Source organism: Panthera onca, chromosome A1, assembly GCF_046562875.1.
Source record: "Panthera onca isolate mPanOnc1 chromosome A1, mPanOnc1 haplotype 2, whole genome shotgun sequence".
Taxonomy (NCBI): domain Eukaryota; kingdom Metazoa; phylum Chordata; class Mammalia; order Carnivora; family Felidae; genus Panthera; species Panthera onca.
In genome coordinates this window covers 178,696,946-178,712,335 of record NC_138339.1, presented here as the reverse complement: position 1 = coordinate 178,712,335, position 15,390 = coordinate 178,696,946, and the positions used below count along the sequence as shown (strand labels likewise).

General features: G+C 34.5%; 1 protein-coding gene across 2 annotated transcripts in view; it reads right to left on the bottom strand.

Moving 5' to 3' along the window:
- Positions 1–14,228, bottom strand: part of LOC144615742 (uncharacterized) — an 86,243-nt gene extending 72,015 nt beyond the window's left edge. For both annotated transcript variants that reach the window (XM_078443349.1, XM_078443343.1), the window contains exon 1: positions 14,045–14,228. The gene's annotated coding sequence lies outside the window, so the exon portion shown is untranslated. The remainder of the gene's footprint in view (positions 1–14,044) is intronic.
- Between the last annotated feature and the right edge of the window lie 1,162 nt (positions 14,229–15,390).

Here is a 15,390-nt window from a genome sequence, read left to right as displayed (position 1 = left end):
ACCCAGGTTTTTTTTTAATAATCCACATGAACTCAATTAGCTATAGTTGATTTATATTTTAGGTAGGCTCTTTTGTTTCCAAGAAACAAACTTCAGTCATAATAAATGATATGTGTGTGATTTTATTTAAAACATGTGTAGAATGGTATACAGGGCTAAGCTGTGGTAGCCACTAGCCACAAGTAAATATTATGTACTTCAAATACGACTAGTCTGAGTTGAGGTATGCTATAATACACATTAGTTTGGGGAAGAAAAGGAATATAAAACATCTCAATCAGTAAGTTTTATGTTGCTTACATATTGGTATGATAATGTTTTGGAAAAATACATTACATAAAATATATGAAAATAAATTCTACTTGTTCCATTTATTTAATGTGGCTTTTAGAAAAATTAAATTATTTATGTGACCTGTATTGTATTCAGTTCAAAACTTCCTTTAAGGGATAACATTTTCAAAGTCCATAGACCATACATACAAGTCACAAGCCCTGGAAGATTTAAGGCCATTCTAAGCCAATAAGTAACTGCAGCAGTTAATAAATCTTTCCAATAATGTTCCACTATTAATATGACTGCTTACTGCTATCTGTCTGCTTCTTTTTGTCATGCTTATGCTATAAACTGTCTCCTTCATCTTCAAAGTTTTCCTTTCTCTTTTGGTTTCTATATTCACCTAGCATTCTTTTATTATATTTTCATGCATAAAGAAAATCATAATCTTTATTTATACCTTAACATATAAACCCATTGCCAGTTCTGAAATACTTAAAAATTTTCCATTTCATGTATCCAGAAATGAAACTTGAAACTGACTGATACAGTAATACTTTCTAACCAGGGGCACATCAAAAGTTCCTGACCACTCAATAAATTACGAGTTCATGAGAAATGTGGTAACCTCATCATTTGAATTAACTAAGGCTAATGATATTTCAATCATATTTTTACAAAGAACTTCCAAAATTTAGATGTAGTACACTTATATACACTGTTTTATCCCAATATGCCACTATATTAAATCTCAAATCTTTATACATACATACATACACACTGCTGATATGCATGATTTAATCAACAAAACGATTAAATCAGAACACTGTGGTTTAAAAATGTACTCTATCCTAGTTTCTGTGAATCAGGAACGCAGGTGTGACTTAGTTTGGTGCCTCTGAATCAGAGTTTCATGAGACTCTAGTCAAGCTTTTAGCCAGAGCTACAGCTTCATCTGAAATCTTAACAGGGGACATTAACTGAGTTCAAGTCTAAGGCTCAACTGAGGTTAATTCTGAAATCATCTACATAATTATTGGTAGAATTCAGTTCAGGATGTGGTACTAAGGGCCTCAGTTCATCACTACTGGCCAGTGGGCTCTCTCTATTCCACACAACACAGGGTTTTCCATAGAGCAACTTATATATAGCATGACAGACGTTTTCCCTAGAAGCAGAAGAGAAAGCTTGCAAGTTAAGCCACACTCTTTTGATAACCTAGTATTGTAAGTGATATTTCATTACTTTTACTGTATTCTAAATCAATGGAAACTCCAGTCTGTTTTTTTTTTTTTTTTATTAAGCCATTCCTCTGCTTAAATACAATGAGTTTTCATCATATTTAAATGAAAATGATTCTTTAAACTGGTTAAAGTCCTAAGGTCACCTAACCCCTACATGGGCACATCAACCTTCTTTTGGTCATCTGAGAATGCCAGTTTTCTTTTTTTTTTTTTCTTGTTCTTGCTTTCTGATATTTCCAATTGTTCTTCTCTTTTCCTAAGATAATCTGTACCTCTGTCTTTGAATATCTGGATCCTTCCTGTCCCCCAAACAATAGATAAAATATTAGCTTCTCAGAGAGTCTTTCCTCTTTGCCTCATCTAGGATAGCTAACAAGCCACTATGTATTGTATCATTATTTTAATTCTCCATAGAGTGCTCACTACCACAGAATGTTTTTCTTCTCTACTTTATACTTGATTATTTGATGACCTATCTAATGGCCTACAAAGGGACTTCAAAGGATGTCAGGAATGATCTGTTTAATGAGATCCAGGCTCCCAAACCTAGAAATTCGATTATTACATAAAAGTCACTTAATTTTCAATAAAACTTGAGAAACATTCACAAAATATTGAGTAAGAAGCATTCTGTGAACCAAAGGAAAATATGTGAACCTAAAGAGAGGAAAAATGACAAATTAACAGGGAAAAGGACAAAAAATGGCTTTTTTTTTTCTGTAATCAAAGAAAATGATTTCTTTGGTTCATGGTTTCCTTCCATTTCTTTTCAATTTCTGCTCCTGATTGATCTTCCAGGAACAACAGCAGCAGGCAGAGGCCGCAGTGGTCTTCAGCAACATCAGCCCACTGGTTTCCTCCTCGACAGCACCAGTGCTATTCCAACCCAACCAGTGAGAGTGAGAGTGGCTGAGTGTCCAGAATGTGAGGGACACATGCAAGTCATGTGTTTGAGCCAAGGCACGTACGGAGCTCCTCCTGCCTTCTACTCTTTCATAATCCCCTTTCTCCTTTGGCTCCACCAACAGTTTCTTCCAACACTTTTATGTAGCCAATTTCCCTAACAAATAAAGCTGAAATCTTTAAACAATGGGGATTTTTAATGGAAATTTAGAACAAATGTGCTAAAAACAATGACCACTGATATAATGGAAGAAAATACTACTGAACTGAAGAAAAGTCAGTGAATGAAGCTTGAAAAGGCTTGCTATGTGCCATATTGAAGGTGAGGATATGTGATTGGAGGAGTTCCATCCAGAAAACCTGGTCTGGCTGATAGATAATCTACATTTTCTTTTCTTGTTTTTTAAGATTTTATTTTTTTAAGTAATCTTTATACCCAATGTGGAGCTCAAACTTACAACCCCGCAATCAGGACTCACAGGCTCTACAGACTGAGCCAGCCAAGTGCCCCTACATTTTGTCTTCAGTACACCAATTTATTCATCCCCAAATACTCCTTGATCTATTATTATTTGTAAATAAATAAACATAAATATTTCAGCAATGACAAAATTAACATATTTATTGCTCTTACAGGTCTTAAATTTAATGAAGAAAATTAACTATTTATAGACACAAATCAGAAAGACTGAGTGCCTTTTCTTTCTACTCTCATAACAACAAAAATCCCAGAAGTATTAGTTTAAGAATTTGAAGATGATTAAAAGATTAAGAGGTAAAGTAAGAGTCCTAATAATGATATACTAACATTTTCGTCATTCACTGGGAAACATCTTTCAGGTTAACAACTTAAATCCTCCTGGGTTTACTTTGCATTTAAATATAAACACACACACACACACACACACACACACACACACACACACATAACTCACACAAATAGTTAAGCAAGGAGTACTGTTTGACAAATAAGAAATGAAATTAAAATTTGTTTCTTGTAATCCAAAAGTATTCATATTAACAAGTTGATTACTTGCATTAATACAGTAGCTACTGAAAGAGGATGTTGATGAGCAATAATTTGTTAACAACACAGGAGATTAGAGGCACGTTGTACTCAGGAATAAAAAGTGCCAAGTGCCTTATAATAGCAATATATGTAACTGACTTCCTAGTAAACATATTCAGAACTTGAGGAATTTGAGAGTTGAATTAATGGCCACTCCATGCCAAGCATAGTTCCAAGGATTTTTTTCATACATACTAACTTATGAATAGGATCAGCAACAAAATATGTGGAATCCACTGTCAAACGGAAATGCAAGTCTCTTTGTTTAAACATGTTAAGAAATAAGAGAGCGACAATAGAGCTGAAAGAGACCCTTCTGAAGAGATACTCGGATCTGTCCCTGATCACATAGCCACTAAGTGGAAGAGGTGAGATTCCAACGCAAGTAATTTCTGACTGGAACTCGTGCTTACCTTTGTTAGGCTATAATGCTTCTTCATCCCACCATACCATAGAAGATCTAAGTAAAAAGGAGGTAATTTTTTCTGATACATAATTATCAGAAAATTTCTTGACCTAGAACAAACATCTAAGTCATTCCCATTCTATAAACATATATTTAATATAAGATTACAACTTAATGCCATCAGTTTCAACCAATTCATAAAACAGTTTTACATATTCTCTTCCAAAGCACAGTGCTTCAGGTTAATATATTCTAACTCAAGTAAATAGCTTTTTCCCTTTAAGTCTAGGTGAGAAGTAATAGTTAAGCTCACAGTGCATTTTCAGTGGAAATAGTAGAATCCATTACCCTAAACAATTTATATTAAACGAGTCACTCAATGAAAGCTAATAATTTCACAGTAGAAAACATATACGTGCTTTTTCTGCTAATAATATATCCTGATATTATTATATAATATATTAAGTAAGCACTTTTGTTTTTATGAAAGATTAATTTCCTTTCTTTTATCACTTAAATGTTTTGGAATGCATTTATCACATATATGTAAAAAAATTTCAGTTTTAATGAGATCAGCATAGTATGATTATATTAATTACTGAGCATAATAAAATTTTGTGTATAGGAAATATTCTAGTTCCAATAAATTTTATTTTGTATTTGATTGATAAATAATGATAATTTGTTATTGTTTATTATATGAACTTCCCATTATCAGAAGCTATTATAATTACTACCAACTTACTGGAATTGATTTTTTTAATTAAAAAAAGTAGTTTTGTCACTTTTCTTTAAGAACAATGCAAGAAAGAAAAGAGACAGTGACAGGTAGACATAGAGATAGATACAGAGATGAGAGAGAGAGAGGTGATGTGAAATGTGCCTATTTTTTTCAAAGATATATTACCTAACTAGATTGGCCATAATAAAGAGGAGTACTATGGATTCTTTTTATTTTTAAGGGAGGAAAACTTAACAGATCTAATAGTTAAAGCTACTAAGAATCAAGTATTCTTGAAGGTTCTTTAACTATGCTATTTTGTACATTACCTCGAAAAAAGTCTAGTCAGTCATGTGTTTCACTGAGTAACATAGTCAATCCAGTCAAATGTGTATAAATGTACATCACTGACAATAGGGTCTGAAGCAGAATTTTATCACAAAGTGATTTTTCATAAACTGTAACACACTAACATGTTGCCTTTCTGGTTTAACCTGAGATTTAATTTTACTTTTTATTTATTAAAAACAAATTAACGTTTGTTCATTTTTGAGAGACGGAGCCCAAGTGGGGGAGGGGCAGAGAGAGAGGGAGACCCAGAATCTGAAGCAGGTTCCAGGTTCTGAGCTGTCAGCACAGAGCCCCAAGCGGGGCTCAAGCCCACGAACCTGATATCATGCCCTGAGCGGATGTCAGCCACTTTACCGACTGAACCTCCCAGGTGCCCCAACCTGAGATTTATTTTTAAAGATAACAGGCAGTAGCATTATTAGTCTAATATTTATATGATCTAATGGGGGGGGGAGCTATTTGTTGATTTTATTGACAAATTGTTAATTTCTTCAAATCCCTTTAATCCATTAATTGCATCTCTTCAATTTTACTGCATTAAGTTTAGTATTTACAGGTTATATTATTAGCCTTTTTTTTCAGGAAGTAACTCTAATTATATTTTACTGTAAAACCAGAATGATTAAAGAACACAAAATTTACTTTTAATAACTTCTTAAAACTTTCTTTAATCTTCTATAAATGATTTGTTAATATTCCTTTAAAACTCAACAGTTTAACATATGAGCAGTGTGAGATATTTTATTCCAAATAAAGATTGTAGTTTTAAGGTGTTAGATTATTTTAATAACTTCCTGAAAAAAGTAAATAAATTAACAGAATCTATATACTTCAAATAGATTTTAAATAGAAAATACTAAAACATCACCACTGGTTAGTTTCAGAAATTTCTTATATGTAAAAAAGAGCCCTGGTATTGTGAATCTTAATGGGTTTTCAGAATCTTTTGCAGCTATACTAAATTCTTACTCAGACACTGCATTTCTCCAACTATCTTAAATAGGCATTTTAAAAAAAATTCAATAGAGGTTAGGGCTAACTCTTGGAACTCCATTATATTTTATTAAGTTATATTTGGAGAAACTCAAAATTTTTCTTTAAGTTAAATTTTGGTACATTATTATTGTTCTCAATTCTTTGTCTCCAACATCATTTTTACATGAAACACAATTATCATTACCATCCATTGAGTTATAGCAATATATCGTTCCCCAATATCCCTGGCATATATCTTTAATGTTCATCAGGATTAACTCTCTGAACAAGGATTACAGAATTATTTTTTTGAGACCTTGAGCTGACTTTCTCTCTTGGCTTTTAGTAAACAGTAATTCACTCAAAATTCCCTAACTAATGAAATATCATTTTATAGCGGAGGGTGAGTGCAAGTCTTCTAGGAATTACCAGTATCTATGCCACTGATGTTGAATATTTCTATCCTCTTCAATGACATCTTATACCCTGCCTCCCACCACAGCAGTTCGCAACAAACTGGTTATACAGTTATATAACAGCCAGATACTAAATCAAAGACACTGAAGAATATTTTGAAACCACATTTTCATGAGACTTTTCAAACTCTATTATGATTTACAGAATGATACTTTGGAATCAGAATGATTCCCTGAGAGGAATACCCAAAGTGGGTGCTATATGACCATGGTATCCGAGATGTCACTAAAACATGTCATTTATTGCCCATATATTAATTTTCAATTTCTGCATAACAAAATTAACAGAAATCAAGTGGGCTAAAACAATACTCTTTTATTTTGTTACAGTTCTTTTAAAATTTTATTTTAGAAATAAGAAAACATATTCTGCAACCTATAAATGATAAACCTAATAAAACTCTGAGACAGGTTATTAAATAGACATTTATAAACATTGCAAAACATTACATTATAAACATTTACAAAAAAAAAAAAGATCCTTACTAAAAGTCACTATAAAATTCTCCAGAATCTAACAGTTCTTTAGATCAGAATTCTGGCAAGCTTAGCTGAGTACTTTGCTTAGGATCTCACAGGGTTAAAGTCAAGATGTCACCAGGATGGCCTCTATTCTCAGATCTCAGAGCAAGAATTTTATTTATCAGTCATATCTCAATAAAGCTGAAAAAATAAGAGTCCTAACAGATGTTTCCAGGTTGGGTTTCAAAATTGCTCAGGACTCATGACTCCTTTTTTCTTTCAGTTTTCTCCAATTTTGAATGGGAATTTCCCATGCCTGTTCCAACATTGTATTTTTCAAGTTAATGACTTGTTTTCTAGATTCACAGGTCAAGGGATATGGAGGACTTGGGCCTCAGGATGGATTATATCCAGAACTTTATCTAAACTTGAATTAATTTGTTTAGATAATGAAATTTGGGACTTTGAAGCGGATGAGATTTAGATGAGGTTGGTACCTTGAGTTGATGGTGTAATGGGTTGAGCCTTCTGAGGAATATTGGGGATGGGTTGAAGTTACTTTGTATGAATATTGGGGATGGATGTGAATCTTTGAGGGCCAGAAGGTATATTGCTATAGGTTGAATGTCACCCACCCACAAAACACGTCCATGTTTTAATATCTGGAAACTGAATATATTAGCTTATATGGAAAAAAGGACAATGGAAATTTGATTGTTAAAGGTTTTCTGATGGGAAGGTCATCCTGGCTAATCAAAACGCGCCCAATGTTATCACAGAAATCCTTAAATAAGGGTGGCAGGAGCATCAGAGTCAGAGAGAAGGTGGTTTGATCTCAGAGGCAGAGGTCAAAGGATCTTTCCTTTCCTTCAAGTTTCCAATAATGTGCATCTAACTTCCTTCCGACCCCTCAACATCAATGTCTTTAGTGCCCTATTTCTAGTAACCATTTGTTCAAGGAAATATAATCTTGTTATCATGCTCCTGGGTGGCTCAGTCGGTTCAGTGTCTGACTTCGGCTCAGGTCATGATCTCACGGCTCTTTTCGTGAGTTCGAGCCATACACAGAGCTATATAGGCTGACAGCTCAGAGCCTGGACCCTGCTTTGACTTTTTGTCTCCCTCTTCTGCCACTTCCGCCCACTCACACTCTGTCTCTCACTCTCTCTCAAAACTAAATAAACTTTAAAAAATAAATAAATATTTTTTCCAGTCTCTCCGTGCTGACCATTTCCCCAAAAAACTTTCATATTTAAGGAACTCATTAATGCAGTACCCATTTCCAGGTATGAAAATTGTATTAATTTTCTACTGGTGTGCAACAAATTCCCATAAATTTAGCAGCCTTCAACAACACTTCTGTAAGTCGTAAGTTCGGTCGTTAGCTGGGTTTTCTGTTTTCCAGTTATAGAAGGCTAGAGTCAAATTATGGAGTGGGCTAGGTTTATATATGGATGGTCTGGGGAAGAATCTTCTTCAGAGCATAATATGATTATTGGAACAATTCAGTTGCTTGTGGTTATAGGTCTGAAATACCATTTCTTTGATGTTTGTCATTTGGGGTCTCTTCTTTGCATCTATAAGCTGCCTATCTTTGTTCTTGTGAGTCCACCCCTCTCTTCAAACCAGCAGAGTGCACTGAATCTTACACACTTACAACATCTCTGATTTCTGTCACCAGCTAGAGAAAACTCTGCTTCTAAAAGAATTGAGTAATTACATTAGGCTCACTGAGAAAATCTATCTTTTGCCATATAATACAATATAAGCACAGGAATAATACAGCAGGGCAAAGGTCATGAGGGCCATCTTATTTTCTACCTGCCACATCACTAGTTTTTGATTTTATTATTTGTACTGCGACCACCTCTTGGAAAAGCATAAATTTTACTAAATGTAAAATTTTATGACAATTAATCTTGATGCCTACCTGATAAGATGACTGCAGGATTAACTTCATTAGCAATTGGTTCTCATTCACCAATCTTCAGTTTCTCTAATATTTCAGTATTACACACTACATACTAACAATTCTCTACCCCAATGACCCAGCCCTCCCACAAAAGTATGTATAAGAAGTAGCCTTTTAAATTGGAATGTAGGCTACAGCAAATATTTTAAAAAGAAATTCATATGTCTGCACAAAAACCTATCCACAGATGTTTATTGCAGTTTTATCCATAACTGGCAAAACTTAGAAGTAACCAAAATGTCCTTCAGTAGGTGAATGGATCAATAAACTGTGCAACATCCAAACAGTGGGATATTATTCAGCACTGAAAATAAATGAGTTATCAAGTCATAAAAAGACAGGGATTAACTTCAAATACATATTAATAAGTAAAAGAAGGCAATCTGAGAAGGCTACATATTGTATCATTCCAACTGTATGACATTCTGGGAAAGGCAAACCTATGGAGACTGGAAAGATCAGTGGTTGTTGGAGGTGGGTGAGGGAGGTAAAGAAGCGGAGCACAGAGGATTTTTAGGGCAGTGAAAACACTCTGCATGGTATTATAATGATGGACACATGCCATCATACATTTGTCCAGAACCACAGAATATATAGCTCAAGGAGTGAACAGTAATGTAAATTAAGAGCTTTGGGTGATTATGATGTATCAGTGTAGGTTCATCAGTCTTAAATGTACCATTCTGGGGGGGGGAATGTACATAATGGGGGAGGCTATGTATGTGTAGGGGCAGAGGGGTTATAGGAAATCTCTATACCTTCCTTTCTTTCAATTATGCTGTGAACTTAAAACTGCCCCCCAAAATTAAGTCTAAAACAGTAACAACAAATAAGGGGGGATTCATGACCTGCCTCTGCCTTGTCCTGATATCAAGAATCTTCTTAAACTAACTGATATAATTTAGATGTACTATTAATTCACACAAACATAACTGTATTGTATAAAGAAAACATTGATTTGTTGTGTGAGTGTTCCAGCAACAGTATGTAGAAGTATCAGATTCTAGTCATGGTAAGGATCAACTACATCGTCCACAGAATTCCTAAAATCTGGTCAAATACCATGTTCAAGATCACCTCAAAAGGCCTCGAGGGGACTGACAACATCATGTGTGGGATCCGTTGTCTTACAAGACAGTGTCTGAATTCTAAATTCTCATTTTATGTGTTGTGTAACATTGTGCAATGATCTCATTGAAGAGAGGCTTATTTGTAAAACTAAAGGTTAATCGTGGAATTGCTGTCAAAATATGCAATACACTTTAATAATCTTCTTCCTCCTTTATAATTCATTTCAAACATGTATGATTGATTTACCATTTAAGAAACTGAGAACTCTGGCAGGGAATGAAACAACTATGCCATGATTGATACTTGCTTTGTATTGTGTTTCTGTCTCCTATTCTGATTCATGATTCTGGTTAATTAATGTTATAATATTGGCTTTTTCAAGTGACTGAAGTGAAAGGAAATCTTTCCTATGAGGAAATTCTGTAATACGCTCAGATCATCTGATATCACCCTAAAAAACTGTGAAATGTCTTTTCACTTCCGGTGTCAGAGAATAGCGTTAGAATTAACTTCTAATTCAAACACACACACACACACACACACACACACACACACACACACACACCCCTCCTTATAAGATTAAATTTAAAAAGATAAAATAATATGCTCAGGAAAAGCATAAAATCAATATTATTACGATCTGAATTAGAGTGGATTAAGGGACCAAGAAATTGCTTATCACTTGTTTTCTGCACAGGAAAGAATAAGATGAAATATATTTCACAACACCACTATCACAAAGATTTTCAGCCTATAAGAAAACAGAAAGTCTCAACTTCCCAGAAGTAATCTGAAATGGGACACACTTTTCAAAATATCACATGGAAGTGTTGGAAATTGCGAAAGTAGTGGAAATTGATAGGGTCTAGTCTCCTGTGAAATTGAGCAATGCATATTCCTTAGCTTACAAAGAAGAATAAAATAGATCAGTATCAGTCAAAACCTAAAGTCTGCAGTGCTATCAGCCTAGAAGAATAAACAAAATATATTATGCTGTTGCTATGGGAACAAATTCCTCTTGGGTGTAAGAGAAATTTCTTTTAACAAAAATTCAACTTGAACCACTAATATAGGAACAATTGTAATCTTCAAAGGGAAGGAGAATTAGTAGATATAGGTATTCATTGAAGCAATTTCTTTTCAGTTTGGATTTTATAAGTGTTGCGACTTAAAGCCTTGAGACTTCCCAATTACGGTCAAGAAACTGAGCCACCTTGGGCAGTTAGTAGATAATGTTCTTATATAAAAGAGAAATGTCAAATTCAGAATACTTATTAGGTAAGTCATTCATGAAAACTGCTCTTTAGAAACCACATTTACACTCTCACTTATCACTAAGATAATAACATTACTCCAAATGCTCTTTATTAGAATTTCTTTCTTCAAAACACAAAATTAAAAGAATGGAAATGCAGGTCACTAAATGTGAGATAATATTTGAAAAACACCGATTTATAACTGATAAAAGGCTAATATTATATATTCATATATATATATATATATATATATATATATACAAGATTGTGTAAATCAAGAAAGACAACCTGACTGAAAAATGGGCGAAAGATGCTTAGCCAAAAATATATGTAAAAAGGTGCTCAACTATATTAACAATCATGTAAATGCATGTTCAGAAAGAGGAATGAGACATAGCTATGCACTCACTTAAATAGTTCTAAGGGAAATACTGGCAAAGCTAAGTGCTACTGAAGATATGGATCTATAGGAACTCTCAAACACTATCAATGGGAGTCAAAATCTTCCAGTTGGTAAAATTCTTAGAAATATTATGGCTAAATTGAACATGTTTATACCCAATGGGAATGTGTGTACACCTTCATCAAAATATGAATGAGAATTTCTATCAAAATATTATTTTTTTAACATTTATTTATTTTTGAGAGAGAGATAGAGAGAGCGTGAGCAGGGGAAGGGTAGAGAGAGAGGGAGACACAGAGTCAGAAGCAGGCTCCAGCCTCTGAGCTGTCAGAACAGAGCCTGACGCAGGGCTTGAACCCACGAACTGTGTGACCATGACCTGAGCTGAAGTCGGATGCTCAACTGACTGAACCATCCAGGTGCCCCCCTATCCAAATACTATTAATAATTATCAGAAATGGAAAACAACCCAAATGTTCATCAAGAATAGAATGGATAAATAGTGATAATTGTACCGTAGGATACTGTACATCAAAGTAAATCAGCTAACTAGAGATGTAAACAACATAAATAAATAACATAATACTTAATCAATGAAGCCAGATTCAAAAGAATATACATTATACAATTCCTTCATATACAGTTTTAAGTCATGAAAAATGTATTATGAAATTAGAAGACAGTACAAGGTTACCTTTGAAAAAACAGGGTGGTGTTGGGAGGAGACAAGAGGGAGGCTTCTGCAGTGCAGGGAATATTCTGATCCATGATCTGGATGAGGTTTGTAAAGGGTTTTCTTACAATAATATGTTTAGAGGTATGCTTATGATATCAGCATTTCTCTGTATGTGGGTTTTCAAGTTTTAAAATATTAATTGCAAATTAATTCAAAGCATCTTAAAAGAACACATATGGTCACTTCGTTCATTTCTCTCCTTTCAGGAAAGACTACAACCAATTGATCTCAAGAAAATAATATTCCATGGCTATTGCATACCCTGCAAGGAAAGGAATGAACATCAGAAATTTCCTTTGAATATTATCTACAATGGTCACAGTGAAATAGTAAGTAGCCTCTAAGTCAAAAATACTTGAATGGTGTTCTGACCTTCATTTTTCTTCTTGGATTAACCTATGCATGGCACCAGAAGAGACAAATATTAAATATCTGTTTATATCAGCCTTGCATGTGCTGGCTAGTCTATCAAAATTTAGTGACTTCTGGGATACTGCTGGCAGTTTTATATTTTGAGATACTGTATTATATGACAGTTGAAAACAAGGTGGGGGGGCGGTTATTCAGATAGGGAGACTAAGCTTCAAGCCCTGGTTCAGCCCTAACAGTTGTTTGACCTTGGCCAGGTGGCTTTACCACCAAATTCCTGATGTTTTTATTGGGAAAGAAGTCATTGTACAAGTACTAATATTGTATGGTGCTGAATGATCAGTGCAACAATACAAATAAAACACATATCAATCTCAAGATTCATGGCACCCCCTGAAAATGCTCAATAAATATAATTACATTAAATTATAATAAAAATGTATCATTTATAATAAGAAAAGCATTAAGTATCAGTGGAAATCTACTTATCTCACAATTGTAATATGCTATATGTAATTAGTTTCTACTTCTCTTTTGACTAGCTCAAATATTTTAGGTTCCAATTTCTTTGCTTTGTTGTTGTTGTTGTTGTTGTTGTTGATGATGTTGTTTTGAAGATTCCATCATATTAATTTTTTCCCGTTAAAACACATTGAATTGCGGCTGAAACCTGAGTGACTCAGTAATCAGTACCAAACATGGTGGCAAACAGCCAGACCTCAAGGATAACATTTTAGGATTAGGGCTGTCTGACCTGCTTTAGGTTTAAAGGCAATGAGGATGAGACTAACATTAGAGAATGGAACTGTAGTAATTTAGGGCACATCATGTCAAAACTGCCACTTAAATCATCACCTGTGGTTACCTGGAAGAAAATGCCTACTGAAGGCATAGCTATGGAGGACGAAGCACTTGACTAACATAATGCTTGTACTGGGCATGCAAAAGACAAGGGTTCTGAAACTCTTGCTTCTCACAGCACTGAAAAATCGAAGAAAGAAAACAACGGGATTCTTTCAGTTCAATGATCAAGGTACAGAGACAAAACCAGTAGGTTTCAAAACTATCATAAAAATATACCGTATTGCCTAAAATCTTACAATGAATTTGTTAACTAGTGCATGATAAATTGTTATGTAGGTTGAATGCACAGACTTCTTTGGTAAAGTTACTCATTGAAAAAAAAAATGACACCTGAAAATTGGAATGATGACATTTAGGTAATTCTGGGGTCCACAGATTCCACATTCCACTGAGCCTTTCTAGACAGCAGAGACAGTTCCTCTTCCACTGTCTGATGAAATCTGTCTTGCCTTAATTGGCAGTCCATTAAGACTTTAATTTAGGTACTTACCTTTCAAGTGCCTGTCAGTTTTCTTCATTCCTATCTCTTGTCAATGAGTGTTGATCTATAATTACATTCAGATGCCAGCATATCCCAGTGTGCCAGTTAAGAAGTTGAACCTGAGATGTCAAAAGTGTTTCATGGCTTTCAAATTCATATCCTCAAGCCATGGGTAATTTGTGGACGAGTTTGCTAAACTAAGATGGGAGGAAAAAAAAAATGTTAAGTTCAAAGTATTACATCTAGCAACTAGGAATCTCTTTCTTTCCGTCTTTCAGCTAGATCTCTGAAACAGATTTAGTGGTGGTATACTCAGCATGAGATTAAAATACCAGAGATTTCTGGGTATAGTCAAGTACTATTGTGTCTGATACAGTATCCACTAGCTAAATGTATCTATCAAGGTACTGTGCCTCCTCCAAATCAAGATGTGGTTTAAGTGTAAAATACACATCAGAGTTTGAGAACCTAGTGCAAAACAAAAGCAAAAGATCATTAATAGAGATTATATTGATTACATGTTGGAGTTATAATTGTTTTAATGTAGTGAATTAAAGAAAATATTAAATATTTTAAAGTGTCTTTTTCATTTTAATTTATGTTTAATATTTATTTATTTATTGGCAGGGGGTAGGGGGAAAGACAGAGAGAAAGGAGAGAATTTTAAGCAGGCTCCAGGCTCAGCACACAGGGCACCACCTCACAAACCATGAGATTCATGAACTGAACTGAAATCAAGAGTCAGATGCTCAACCGACTGAGACACGCAGGTGTCTCCAAGATGTTTTTTGTTTTGTTTTGTTTTGTTTTTTAGTGTGGCTACTACAAAATTGAAAATTCTATATATGGCTAACACTAAACTTGTATTTGATATTGTATTTCCAGAATAAAGAATCTAAAGAGTTAAAGAAACTGTGGTGTGGAATTCATTTTAACATGCATGTCTGGTTTACCCAACTATTAACTAAGACCCCCCAACAAGGGCCAGGGGTTTCTGCCAATACTGGGCAATTTATTGGTAAGAAGAAGGACAACATCCTTGAAAGGAGCATAAAAGGATGTGTTTTGGAATCCCTTAGTACAGTTGGGAGGTCGTAGCCATTGAAGTAGCCATGAGTCCTCAGTGGGCATGATGACTCCAGCTTTCATGTATCATTGGCCAGCTCTCACAGTTACTGGAATGGACAACAAGGTGCAATGAGAGTCACTGTCCTGTCAACTTTGGTTCAGGACACAGCATTTGTTCTAAACCGGTCACCAGCAAATAATTCTGTTTCTTCCATACCAATGACATTTAGTTCAGGTATCAAAGAGTACATGCAGGAGAGGCACAAAAATTTAATTTCCTGTTTACA